Source organism: Delphinapterus leucas, chromosome 2, assembly GCF_059928025.1.
Source record: "Delphinapterus leucas isolate spDelLeu-1000000601 "Yukka" chromosome 2, BTC_Dleu_Yukka2, whole genome shotgun sequence".
Taxonomy (NCBI): Eukaryota; Metazoa; Chordata; class Mammalia; order Artiodactyla; family Monodontidae; genus Delphinapterus; species Delphinapterus leucas.
Genome location: NC_143130.1, coordinates 92158015 through 92170460, shown reverse-complemented (window position 1 = coordinate 92170460; position 12446 = coordinate 92158015).

Genomic DNA, 12446 nt, shown 5'->3' with positions numbered 1-12446 from the left:
CGGGGACGGGGCCGGGGCCGGGGCCGGGGGGCGGGGGTGCAGCCTGGCCGTCGCGACCCGGACCCCGACCACGGCCCCTACCAAGACCCGGACCACCGACTCGCAATCCACCGTGACCCACGACCCCCTACCCGCACCTACGACCAGGAGGACCCAGATCCGGGCCCCGACCAGCCCCTCCACGTACGGCCCGTGGCAAGGACCCAGCCCCCCGCCAACGATCTCCACCTGGTCCTAGCCACGAGCAGGACACAGTCAGGACCCAGACCCGGAGGCCCATTCCGACCCCAAGCACTTGTCCATCCTCCCCACAACCAGGACCTATATCCCCGACATCTGCCCTTGTTCTTCCTCCACGTGGGCTGAGGTTTTCTGGGGTTCTGGGAATTCGCATATATTTTTCATAGCTAGCATGTAAGTAGTATGGAATAGAAATGTAAAACTCTGGTTGGTGGAACTGCCCAAAACAAAAAGCTGTATCTTCTTAACTGATAATGGGTTATCTGTTACTTTCTTTTTGTTCTACATGTTTTCAGTAGTGTATTATTTCAAGCGTGTGTTTTTTAAGCTGCAAGGACTTCTTTTTCTCATTGTTTTTTGTAGTCTAAAAATTGAAAGCTCTTGAAGCATGATGAATTTTTAAATCTGTTCTCTGAACGTTGAAATTTTGGGAAAACTAGATACTTTCAACATAACTTTTTTTTAAAAAGTCACTTTATTATTTAGAAATTACTATAAGGTGTTATAGAGTATAATTAAGTGAGCTTCATGAGGAACTGTCAATCCTGCTACAAAGCAGTTCAGCTTGGTTCTGTGGTTTTGTGAAGTTATCATTTAGTCTGCTTGAAAAACAAACTTGCTCTCTAGGAAATGCTAATTATTCCTTAGGGGCTTTCTAGATTATTCCAAGTAGAACCTTTCTCCACAAACTGGAATTTTTGACTGCTTTCCGTTGTTGAAGATGGTGCTTTTCTTTATTCTTTCACTCTTGTAGGTGGCTGCTGTGTTACTGCTTAGCCTGGAAAGCTGCACCAGCTAGTTCCTTAAACCTTGATGGGAGCATTTCAAGGACGGTTATTTTTCAAACCAGAAAAAAAATCAATTGGAACAAATCAATAAGAAAACAACCCAATTAAACAGTGGCAAAAAATTTGAACAGACACTTCACTAAAATATAGAGATGGCCAATAGGCATATGAAAAGATGCTCAACATTATTAGTCATTAGGGAGATACAAATTAAAACCACAATGAGATGTCACTACATGCCGATTAAAATAACTAAAATGAAAAAGATTAACAATACCAAGTGCTGACAAGGATTTGGAACTAGTGGGAATGCAAAGTTAAACGTACTTTTCAAACTACCTAGCAATTTCACTCCTAGATATTGACACATGGAAAATAAAAATATATGCCCACACAAAGACTTGTAAGGGAATGTTCATGGTTTTTATTCATAATAATCAAAAACTGGAAACAACCCAAATATTTATCAACTCAAGAATGGACACACAATTTTGGAATATCCATAAAATGAAATGCAATTCAGCAATAAAAAGGGAGAAACTACTGATATTTATACCATGCCTGAACCTCGATAGCATCTTGTTAAGTAAAGGAAGACAAACAATTACACGTCCTATACTTCCATTCATATGAAATTCTAGGAAAGGGAAAAAGTACAGTGATGGAAAGCCGATCAGTGGCTGCCAGGGTTCAGTGGGTGGGAGGAGACAATTGACTTCAAAGGTACATATGAGAACTTGTTGGGATGAAGGAAATATTTTGTATCCTGACTGTAGTAGCAATACCATAGCTATATTTTTGACAAAAGTCATGAACTCAGGCACTTAAAAAGAGCAGATTTTGCAAATTTTAAAAACAATGTATTGAGAATGTGTTTTTACACGCTCAGAATCTATTTTCTGGGGGAAGTATAATTTTCTTCCTAGTACTGTTTCTGGCAAAGTGGCAAGTATGATTACAGAAACTGCAGTAGTATAAAATCCATTAAACATGAAGACACAGAATGGAAACTAGGCTTATACTTTGGCACAGGCACTAAAAAGCTCAAGAAACACTAAGATCTGCTTAGACTCAGTCTTATGACTCAATTAGAGTAAAACGTCTTCCCACTGAAATTATTAATGGGCTGTGGGGCTTCAAATAACACAGTTTCCTGATCAGTTCTAAGTAGAGGCCAGCTTCTTATATGATATCCTACTTGCTGAATGTACCTTACATGGTTACAAAGTGCTTCTGCAAGAAGTTGTTTCAGAGTGTTATTTTAGTCTTCTGTCCTTCTGAGTCAGAAAGGGAGAAAGAACTCAGTTGTTGATATTTGAATGGGTGAACATGAGACACAGAAAATAACTTGTCTATATTAAGAGAAAAATAGAGCTCAAAAGGCAATCATTTGACTAGTGGTATTATCAACCTATTCTCAAAGCTTTTTTTTTTTTTTTGACAATGTTTTAAGGATGAGAAATTCAAAGTGTATCTTAACAGCATCCCTGGGAATTTAAAGTGTGAATAATCTTCCTGATATCTTCTTTAAACTCCTAGTTGCCATTTTTGGTTCCAGAGGTCCTGGAATGCAAAGGGGACAATGGGCATTCCTTGTTTTCAGTACAGTCTCACTTATGGAAAGCTGGCAATTCCAGGTTGCTGACAGTTTCCTAACAATGTTTACAGCCGATTAGGATGGTTTGGCAGCAGCATAGGGAAGAAATGACAGAGAGGATCTAGGTTACTCCTGCTGCTAAACCCAATGCCAAAAGTCGCTGTTCTTGGGCTCTTTCTCAAAGCTGTGTCCTGGCAACAAGCATTTCTAGAAAGAAGAATATGTGTATGTGTGGGGGGGGAGCAGGGTAAGCTGTTGAAGGGAGGGAAAGAGATATCAGGGAGACAGTGTCTTCATGTTTCCTATATGGTACTCGGCTGGGTACATCAATCATATATAAATATTAAGTTGGTCCCTAAACCATATATCAGAATTTTGGTGGCAAATCTTTCACTCTACACTTTTGAATCCCAGTGTTCTCCCCACTGCACCATTCTGCTCCAGCTGAGGCGGGTGCTATGTTGAGAGTGGATTGGCGAGGGAAAGGATAAATGAAGGGCAAGAAGACCTCCTGGCTGCTGCAATAAACCAGGGTAAACCAAGCAAGTAGTGATGATGGAGATGTAAAAGATTTGAAGATACAAAAAAAAAAAAAAAAAAAGGTCTTGGTGACCTAATCAGGTGTGGGAATTAAGCAGAGAATTCTTGCTTGAGCAACTGGGTAGACAGCAGCAGCATCCATAGAGCCAGAAAAACATAAAAAATTGCTAGCTGGGTTGAGGTTAGTTGGGGGAGCATAGCCATATAAGAAATGCGTATGAAATTCAATAGGAATCTTAAACTGTGGTGCAAATCTTGTGACCCCATTATTTTTTGTTTGCTTGTTTACCATTATTCTATGTGAGTCTCTCTCCAGCCTCACTTCTTTCTATACATTTTCATGCCCGCTTGCTTTGCTTCCTTAATCCCCTAACAGACTTACACTTAACTTCTTTTAGTTCCTTGAATGTTCCTTTCCCTATCTCACCTCTGCGACTAGACATATGCTTTGCTTTCTGGAGTGCTTTTCTCCTTCCCTCTAGTCCTCTTTCTTTGGGTCACTGCTATTCACCTTTTCAGTCTTCCACTTAGCCATCACTTTCTCCAGAAGCCTTCCTTGCACCATCCGCAACCTTCTCAAGCCCATGTTAGGTAACTCTTTAATGTACTTCTACTTCCTCTATCATAGTGCTTATCACTAGTATTGAAACTGTCTGTCTTCACCTCTACATTATAAGCTCAACTAAAACAGAAGAAATGTTTGCCTTGCCGATAATTAAGCCCAAAGAATCAGAATAAAACTTAAATACACATTAGTAGAATTGAATATTTCTAAAATTATCTAGCAAACATAAAATAAAAACAAATGTATAAAGAGACCCAAATTCTCAACCTTTGTAGTCATTATGACCTTTCTTCATTTATATCAATTGATATGTCAATTATAATTTATAAGAATAAATAAGAATATATATGTATGACATATATAATATGGGGAGGGAGAGAGAGGTAATGAACTAAGAACTAGAAAATAGAGTTCTATATGACATTCTGTGCTTAAAAAGCAAAGTATGGCTTTATATATGGCATTTAAATACTCTGGGTTTAAATTTTATCATCTGTACAAATGAAAGGTAGGATGAAGAAAGTTTTATGTTTCTTCAGATTTGACATTATGTGAATCTATGAAAATAAACAACAAGGAGGAATCTAAGTCTTATCAATTGTAAACGTTGTAAACAGAGATTTTCAAAAATAAGATAAGAATTGGGGTGATGTACAATAATATGGGAGTAGAAATAAATTTCAAATTTCTGTCAAAAAATAGAAGTACCATGCGTTTTTTGTTTTTTTTTTAAAGAAGAACTTTATTCCTGGATTCTTCAAGTTTGACTTTGTATATTATAAATATTTTGTAAAGCCTAGCTGTAGACTTGCTCATCAAGATGGTTAAAGCTCACCATAATACATGATAAATCAAGTGCTGCTAGTAAGCACTGGTAAAAAGACCTTCTACTAACATGTAACATTACTGAGGGGCAAGATGGAGGGAGACTGTAGACACAAACAAAGCACTTGGATACATGCAAAGATAAATTACTGATATAATATTACATAATTTCCAAATAAGGTAAGATATTAAACCAAAACCAGGGAAAGCGGAAATCCTTTCAAGTGTTCCAGAACCAAATAAGTACTGGTTGGGAGAGCCCCTCAGAGATCATTTGATCCAGCCTCACTAGGGTCTTTGATCTTGAAATACCCCCAGTAAGTGCTGTCCCACTTATTCTTGAATGTCTTTGAGGAGACAATCTCGCTGGAAGCAACTCATTCCATCTTTGGGCATCTCTACCTATTCCAGAATGTTTTCTTTTATCATGCTCCCTGAAGCTTCCATTCATTGGTCTTAGTTCTGCCACTGGGTTCAAGCAAAACACATCAAATATCTCTTTTACGTGAGAGCTTCAAATTGCTATTGCAAATCTGGAATGAATTAGCAATTTTGTATTTCTATGCAACATAAAAATATATTATGACAATCAAGACCTTTTTGACCTAGATGTGATAGAAGTTTAATTTCTTTTTTATTCACCAAATTATAGAAATTACAGTTTTGCCTAAATCTGATTCATGTTGTTTTTAAACTAAAGCTATCCTTTTTTAAAAGTATCGCACCACCTCTTGCCTCTTTTCTGTAGTTTTACATCAGTCATCAGAGTGTAACTGCTCTTGTTCCTGCTTCTTGGTATGTGAGACGTGGGTGGTCAGTTTGTATGACATCTGACATTAAATGCTTGCTGAGTTCCCTCTTTTATAGAAATAGCTTATGTATCACACCGTAATATGCTGCCAGCTAAGGTACACTGGGGAGTAGAGTGGCCGTGAGGATGGTGTGAACAGAAGCCACTTCCCTCAGACAAAAGTATGTTGCAAAACGGTTAAGAAAATGACAACTGTAAAACAGTGAAGGGCTTCCCTGGTGGCGCAGTGGTCGAGAGTCCGCCTGCCGATGCAGGGGACACGGGTTCGTGCCCCGTCCGGGAAGATCACACATGCCGCGGAGCGGCTGGGCCCGTGAGCCATGGCCGCTGAGCCTGCGCTCCACAACGGGAGAGGCCACAACAGTGAGAGGCCCGTGTACCAAAAAAAAAAAACACAAAACAAAAAAACCCAATGAATTCTTTGAAATGAGACCAGAACTAATTTTGTAACTTGGCCTAGAAAGTTAGCATCTATATAACCTTCATTAAATGAGTTAACTTCACTCAGCCCTAGGGTCTTCATCTATAAAATGGGAATAATATTGACTTTGCAGGCCTCTTGTGATAATTAAATGAGGCACTTTCGCACGCTTCATCTAGTAAAATGCCTGGCTTGCTTCTCCTGTTTCAAAGCTAGTGTACTTAGAAACTTTCTCTCTTAGCTCTTGATAGCTTCTCCAGGCCTCCACACCCTCGCACACAGCAGTGCTGCTCAGGACACCCTCCAGCCCTATATTCAGGCCAGGTAGCATTTTCTGCTCTGAGCTCTTACCTCCTGCAACTGGATGATTCCAAAATGAGAGCTCCTCAGCAGTGGCGAAAGCATCAGGACTGAACTGAGCTGCCTTATTCTCGTTCCTCAGAGTAATAAAGATGCCGGCAATGCACAGACTGATGAGGCATTGAATGTCTCCACAACCCAGTTTGGTAGGTCCCTGAGTAACTGAGGCTGCTTGGCCTCTGAAGGTCCTCTTGGTGGTCTTCCTTGGATAGCTTTGGTTGAGAGAAGCCTGCTGCTATTGCCCAGGGAACCAAGGGGAAGGAAACATGTACAGAATACTGATCATGGGTCAAGAACTGTGCCGGGTCTGTGCCTCAGGAACACTCGTTGAGATATCCATGCATTCTTCATTTATTCATCAAAATCTATTGCAAGCCGCCTCTGGGCCAAGTTGTGTGTGACAGTCTCAGAGAAGAAGTCCAGTGAAATGTGTAAAACAGAGAAATTATACAGAGAAAGGAACTCTTAGTCTCTGGGGTTGTAAGATCCTGGAAGAAATGACATAGGAACTGAGGTTTGAAAGAGAACAGGCTTTAGAGGGAAGAATAGTTCAGGCATGGGAAACACACATATGAAAATACAGGAGGCCTGACCAAACATAGCTTGTTGTGGAAATATCCATATGTTGACATTATAGAAGCTTGACATGCAAAAGAGGATTGTGAAAATAGCTTAAGCTAGAAAGAGGGTGTTGTGTAAAATAAGACCAAAGACATAGAATTTAAAGCTATGTTGCTTACCAAGGTAGGAAGGAGGGAAATCTCACCAGCTCATGGCTGGGATGCAATCACTTTTCAATTCCTTTGCACATCAAAATCACAGACTTTCTGGTCAAAAGGTACAAACTTCTAGTTATAAGCTAAATAAGTACTGGGGATGTAATGTACAGCACGGTGACTATAGTCAACACTGTTCTATGGCACATATGAAAGTTGTTAGGAGAGTAAACCCTAAGAGCTCTCATCACAAGGAGAAGAAAACCTTTTTGTGCTTTTCCTTTTTATTGTATCTATATGAAATGATGGATATTAACTAAATCTAATGTGGTAATCATTTCACAATATATATAAGTCAAAACATTATGCTGTATGCCTTAAACTTATACAGTGCTGTATGTTAATTATATCTCAATAAGACTGTAGAAAATTAATCACAGACTTCCTTTTATATAAGGATACAACATAAGATCCTTTGAGAATTGAATTTTGTCAGCAGTGGAGTAGAAATCTGAGGATACATTGGTGATGCAAGTATAACATGATGTGGGGGTAGGGAGATTCTTGGGAAAAGTTGTGGAGAGAAATCTTAATGAAAGCCCACCTCAGAAGGTTATCTGTGAAGGGTAGTGACAATTTAGACATGAAAGAGGCACAGGACTTGTGTGGTAAACATTAAGGTATTTTTATTTTGCTGAGACCATATACTCTTCTAACTAACAGGAAGTTATATAAGATGAAGTTCTGTTTAATATAGGAGAGTTGACTTTTTTCATCAGGAACCTGGACTTGTGTGTTCTATATATTTTGCAGGGTTAATGAATAATTTAAGCATGTAGAGTCATGATCAGATTTACACTTCATAAATATTACCTTGATCACAATGCAGAATATAAATTTGTGGGGGATGAGGCTGGAGGCAGATAAATTAGTTAGGAGGCTACTGCAATATACTGCGGGGAGATAATGAGGGGTTACACTAAGAAGAGCCGCTGGGAATAGAAAGGAGATGAGGTTATCTAATAAAAACCTGCAGAAAATAGCAAATATAATGGAGAAAATTTAGATGCATTCTGTTTAAAGTTGGGGTAAGCCATGGGTACCTGCTATCACTGCTACTTTTCAACATAGCACAGAGATTCTGGTCAATTCAGTGATTTTAGAAAAAGAAGGTGCAGTAGATTGAAAGCATGAGACAGTGTGTGATTATTTACTGATGATGTAATGACACACACACACAAACACACACACACACACACACACACACACAAATCCACAAACTATTAAAACAAAAAATAGAGTCCATCCGCATGCTGGATACAAGATCACTTTAAAAATCAACACACATTAAGATCTTTAATCCATTTTGAGTTTATTTTTGTGTATGGTGTTAGGTAGAGTTCTAATTTCATTCTTTTCATGTAGCTGTCCAGTTTTCCCAGCACCATTTATTGAAGAGGCTGCCTTTTCTCCATTGTATGTTCTTGCCTCCTTTGTCATAGATTAGGTGACCACAGGTGCATGGGTTTATCTCTGGGCTTTCTATCCTGTACCATTGATCTATATTTCTGTTTTCTTTGACATAAATCACAGCAAGATCTTTTATGACCCACCTCCTAGAGTAATGAAAATAAAAACAAAAATAAGCAAATGGAACCTAATTAAACTTCAAAGCTTTTGCACAGCAAAGGAAACCATAAACAAGATGAAAAGACAACCCACAGAATGAGAGAAAATATTTGCACATGAAGCAACAGACAAAGGATTGATCTCCAAAATATACAAACAGCTCATGGAGCTCAATATCAAAAAAACAAACAACCCAATCCAAAAATGGGAAGAAGATCTGAATAGACATTTCACCAAAAAGACATACAGATGTCCAACAGGCACATGAAAAGATGCTCAATATCACTAATTATTAGAGAAATGCAAATCAAAACTACAATGAGGTATCACCTCATACCAGTCAGAATGGCCATCATCAAAAAATCTACAAACACTAAATGCTGGAGAGGGTGCAGAGAAAAGGGAACCCTCTTGCACTGTTGGTGGGAATGTAAATTGATATAGCCACTGTGGAGAACAGTATGGAGGTTCCTTAAAAAGCTAAATAAAGAACTACCATATGACCCAGCAATCCCACTACTGGGTAGATACCCCAAGAAAACCATAATTCAAAAAAACACATGTACCCCAAAGTTCACTGCAGCACTATTTACAATAGCCAGGACATGGAAACAACCTAGATGTCCATTGACAGATGAATGGATAAAGAAGATGTGGTACACGTATATAATGGAATATTACTCAGCCATAAAAAGAAATGAAATTGGGTCACTTGTAGAGATGTAGATGGACCTAGAGTCTGTCATACAGAGTGAAGTAAGTCAGAAAGAGAAAAACAAATATCATATATTAATGCATATATGTGGAATCTAGAAAAATGGTACAGATGAGCCTATTTGCAGGGCAGGAATAGAAACGCAGATGTAGAGAATCGATGTGTGGACATGGCGGGGAAGGGGAGGGTGGGGTGAACTCAGAGATTAGGTTTGACATAAATACACTACCATGTGTAAAATGGATAGCTAGTGGGAACCTGCTGTACAGCACAGGGAGCTCAGCTCGGTGCTCTGTGATGGCCTAGATGGGTGGGATGGGGAGGTCCAAGAGGGAGGGGATATGTGTATACATATAGCTGATTCACTTCACTGTACAGCAGGAAGTAACACAACATTGTAAAGCAATTATATGCCAATAAAAAAAATCAACACACAAAATATCAACAAACTGCATCAAAAACAATTGTGCCAAAGACTACATATGTACGCAGGGATTCCACCCCACTCCTCCCCAGCTCTCTTCCTTTTTCCCACTCACATCTAAGTGTGGCAAACCTTCCTGCCTCCTTCATGGGAAACCCAGGGAACTATAGTATGTCTTGTGGTTACCCTACATCTGAGCCACATTTAAGCAAAATGTCCTTTATTAATCTCTCCCGCTAGGACCCTGACAAATCATAATAATAATCATCCCTTCTCAAGATGATCAGTATTAGCCACCACAGAAATTCCATGTTTCTTTTCCGTCATTGATCCAACAAATATTTGTTGACATGTGACCCAATTTTGGCCGATTAAATGGGATAGGAAATCTAATTAGCTTCCAGGGAGAAGTTTATACACTCATTAAAAAGCATCACAGCCTGGTGTATAGCACGGGGAACTCCACTCAGTACTCCGTAATGGCCTATATGAGAAAAGAATCTAAAAAAAAAGAGTGTATAGGGACTATCCCTGGTGGCGCAGTGGTTAAGAATCCGCCTGCCAATGCAGGGGACGCAGGTTTGAGCCCTGGTCCGGGAAGATCCCACATGCTGTGGAGCAACTAAGCCCATGCACCACAACTACTGAGCCTGCACTCTACAGCCCATGAGCCACAACTACTGAGCCTGCGTGAAGCCCGTGAGCCTAGAGTCTGTGCTCTGCAACAAGAGAAGCCACCGCGATGAGAATCCCATGCACCGCAGTGAAGAGCAGCCCCCACTCGCTGCAACTGAGAAAGCCCGCTCGCAGCAACGAAGACTCAACGCAGCCAAAAATAAAATAAACAAGTAAATTTATTAATAAAAAAGAGTAGATGTATAACAGATTCACTTTGTTGTACACCTGAAAGTAACACAAAGTTGTAAATCCACTATACTTCAATAAAAATTTTAAAAAAAGCATCGCAGGAAAAGATGGTTCTCTCTTTCCTCTGAACATTGTCCTAACTGAATGTGGAACTTGAAATTTCTGAATCATCTTCCTATCACAATGTGGATGAAGTTACCCCAAAGAATTTGTTCAGCACTGAGAGAATGAAGTGAGAGAAGAAAGCAAAGAACCAGACTCTAGAGAACTTCAACACTGACAGGTGGTGTGAAAGAGGAGTTGTAGAAGTGACTGAGAAATGTCAATCAAAGAGACAGGACATGAGTCAGAAGAAAGGACAAGTATGGAAAGTAAGAAAGAAAAAGCTTCAAGAAAAAAGGGCATGGCCGATATCATCATGCTGTTGAACGGGTTGGTCAACTGAGGTCTGCGAAGAGACTATACAATCTGAAGCAAAAGCAGTTGCAGTGGAATGATGGTGCTGAAACCCAATTGTTAAGGCTTGAGAAGTTAAAAAGGAGTTAGAACGTGGATGTAGAACATGAGGAGAAACTGGATACATTTTTGGAGAGTTTTCCAGGGAAGCAGGGCATTAAAAGGAGGAAAGGAAAGTTGTTAGCCCTTTTTTTCCCTTTTTATATAGGAGATAATCCAGGATGGAATAAACCTGTGGGTAGAGAGTGAGAAATTAAAACTGCAGAGGAAGACAGATTGATCACCATAGAACTTTCATCAGTTTGAACAATTACACTATTTTTAACAGCGGATTGATTTTAATCAAGTCTACCTCATGTATTTGAACACTTATACCTATGATCTGAGGGTGTAGGATCTGAGTTTCTACTCCTGCACCCCCCTCACTCTCTCCCTGCACCTTCCTTTAGGGCTTTAACACTCCAACTTAACCTGGTAACTATCAGTGGCCCTGCCTGCAGCTTGAGTTTTAGGTATGTGACCCTCTAGTGAAAGTAAGAACTATGGAAAAAAAGCAGGAGAGCTGACCAGAACCAGAGCACTTGGGCAGATACTCTGACTTCTGATGACATTTCTGGCCACAGAGTCATTTCACTAATGCCTGAAATCTAGATGGTGAGGTAGGGCAAGGGGCCTGGGGCTTGGAGAGAAGCAGGTTACAAAAGGGATTTCCTTGGGGAGATTGCTCAGAGGTAGGTGTAGAAAATGTACTGTTCAAAAGGAAAACAGTAGCTACTTTTCTTTTCCTCCCTCCCTTTCTCCCTCCCTCCCTTCCTTTTAAAATTCCTAATGCCTTTATAATAGTTACAGTTATTCAGAAAAGAATCTAAGCTTTTCTAATTTATTTTGCACTTCCTGGGATTCATTTCCTCCTCCACACTCTGCCCTCCTGTATTTTCTTCCTATTTAATATTAATGTGATTCCCATCTTGTTTCTCCTCCACTCAGCCTACTTTCTTTTTCAGCTTCAGTGATGAGTCTCTGGCACTCAGGTTAATTTTCCTTTATTTTAATCATTTCTACTTTCTCACTTTGACCTTTCCTTCATTTCTAATCGACACCCCCAGACTACTGTGAGAAAATTAAGTCACCTCCATCCATTTCAGAGGACCAAAGTGTGCACTGCTCAGTCACAAATTCTCCACCTCATTTCCTTCCATAACAGAGGCCCATCGAGATTAGTCGAAAGGAGCAAGAAATGGGTGAACTATTTGTCCGTGGCAGCTAAAAATTTAGCATACAACAACAACACATTTGCCTCATTTCCTAAGAGTATGAGGTGTTCCACAGAAGTGATTTTTAAAGATAACAGAAATTTACTGTTTCTCAAGCTCCAATATATATATATATTTTTTTGCGGTACGCGGGCCTCTCACTGTTGTGGCCTCTCCCGTTGCGGAGCACAGGCTCCGGACAGGCAGGCTCAGCGGCCATGGCTCACGGGCCCAGCCGC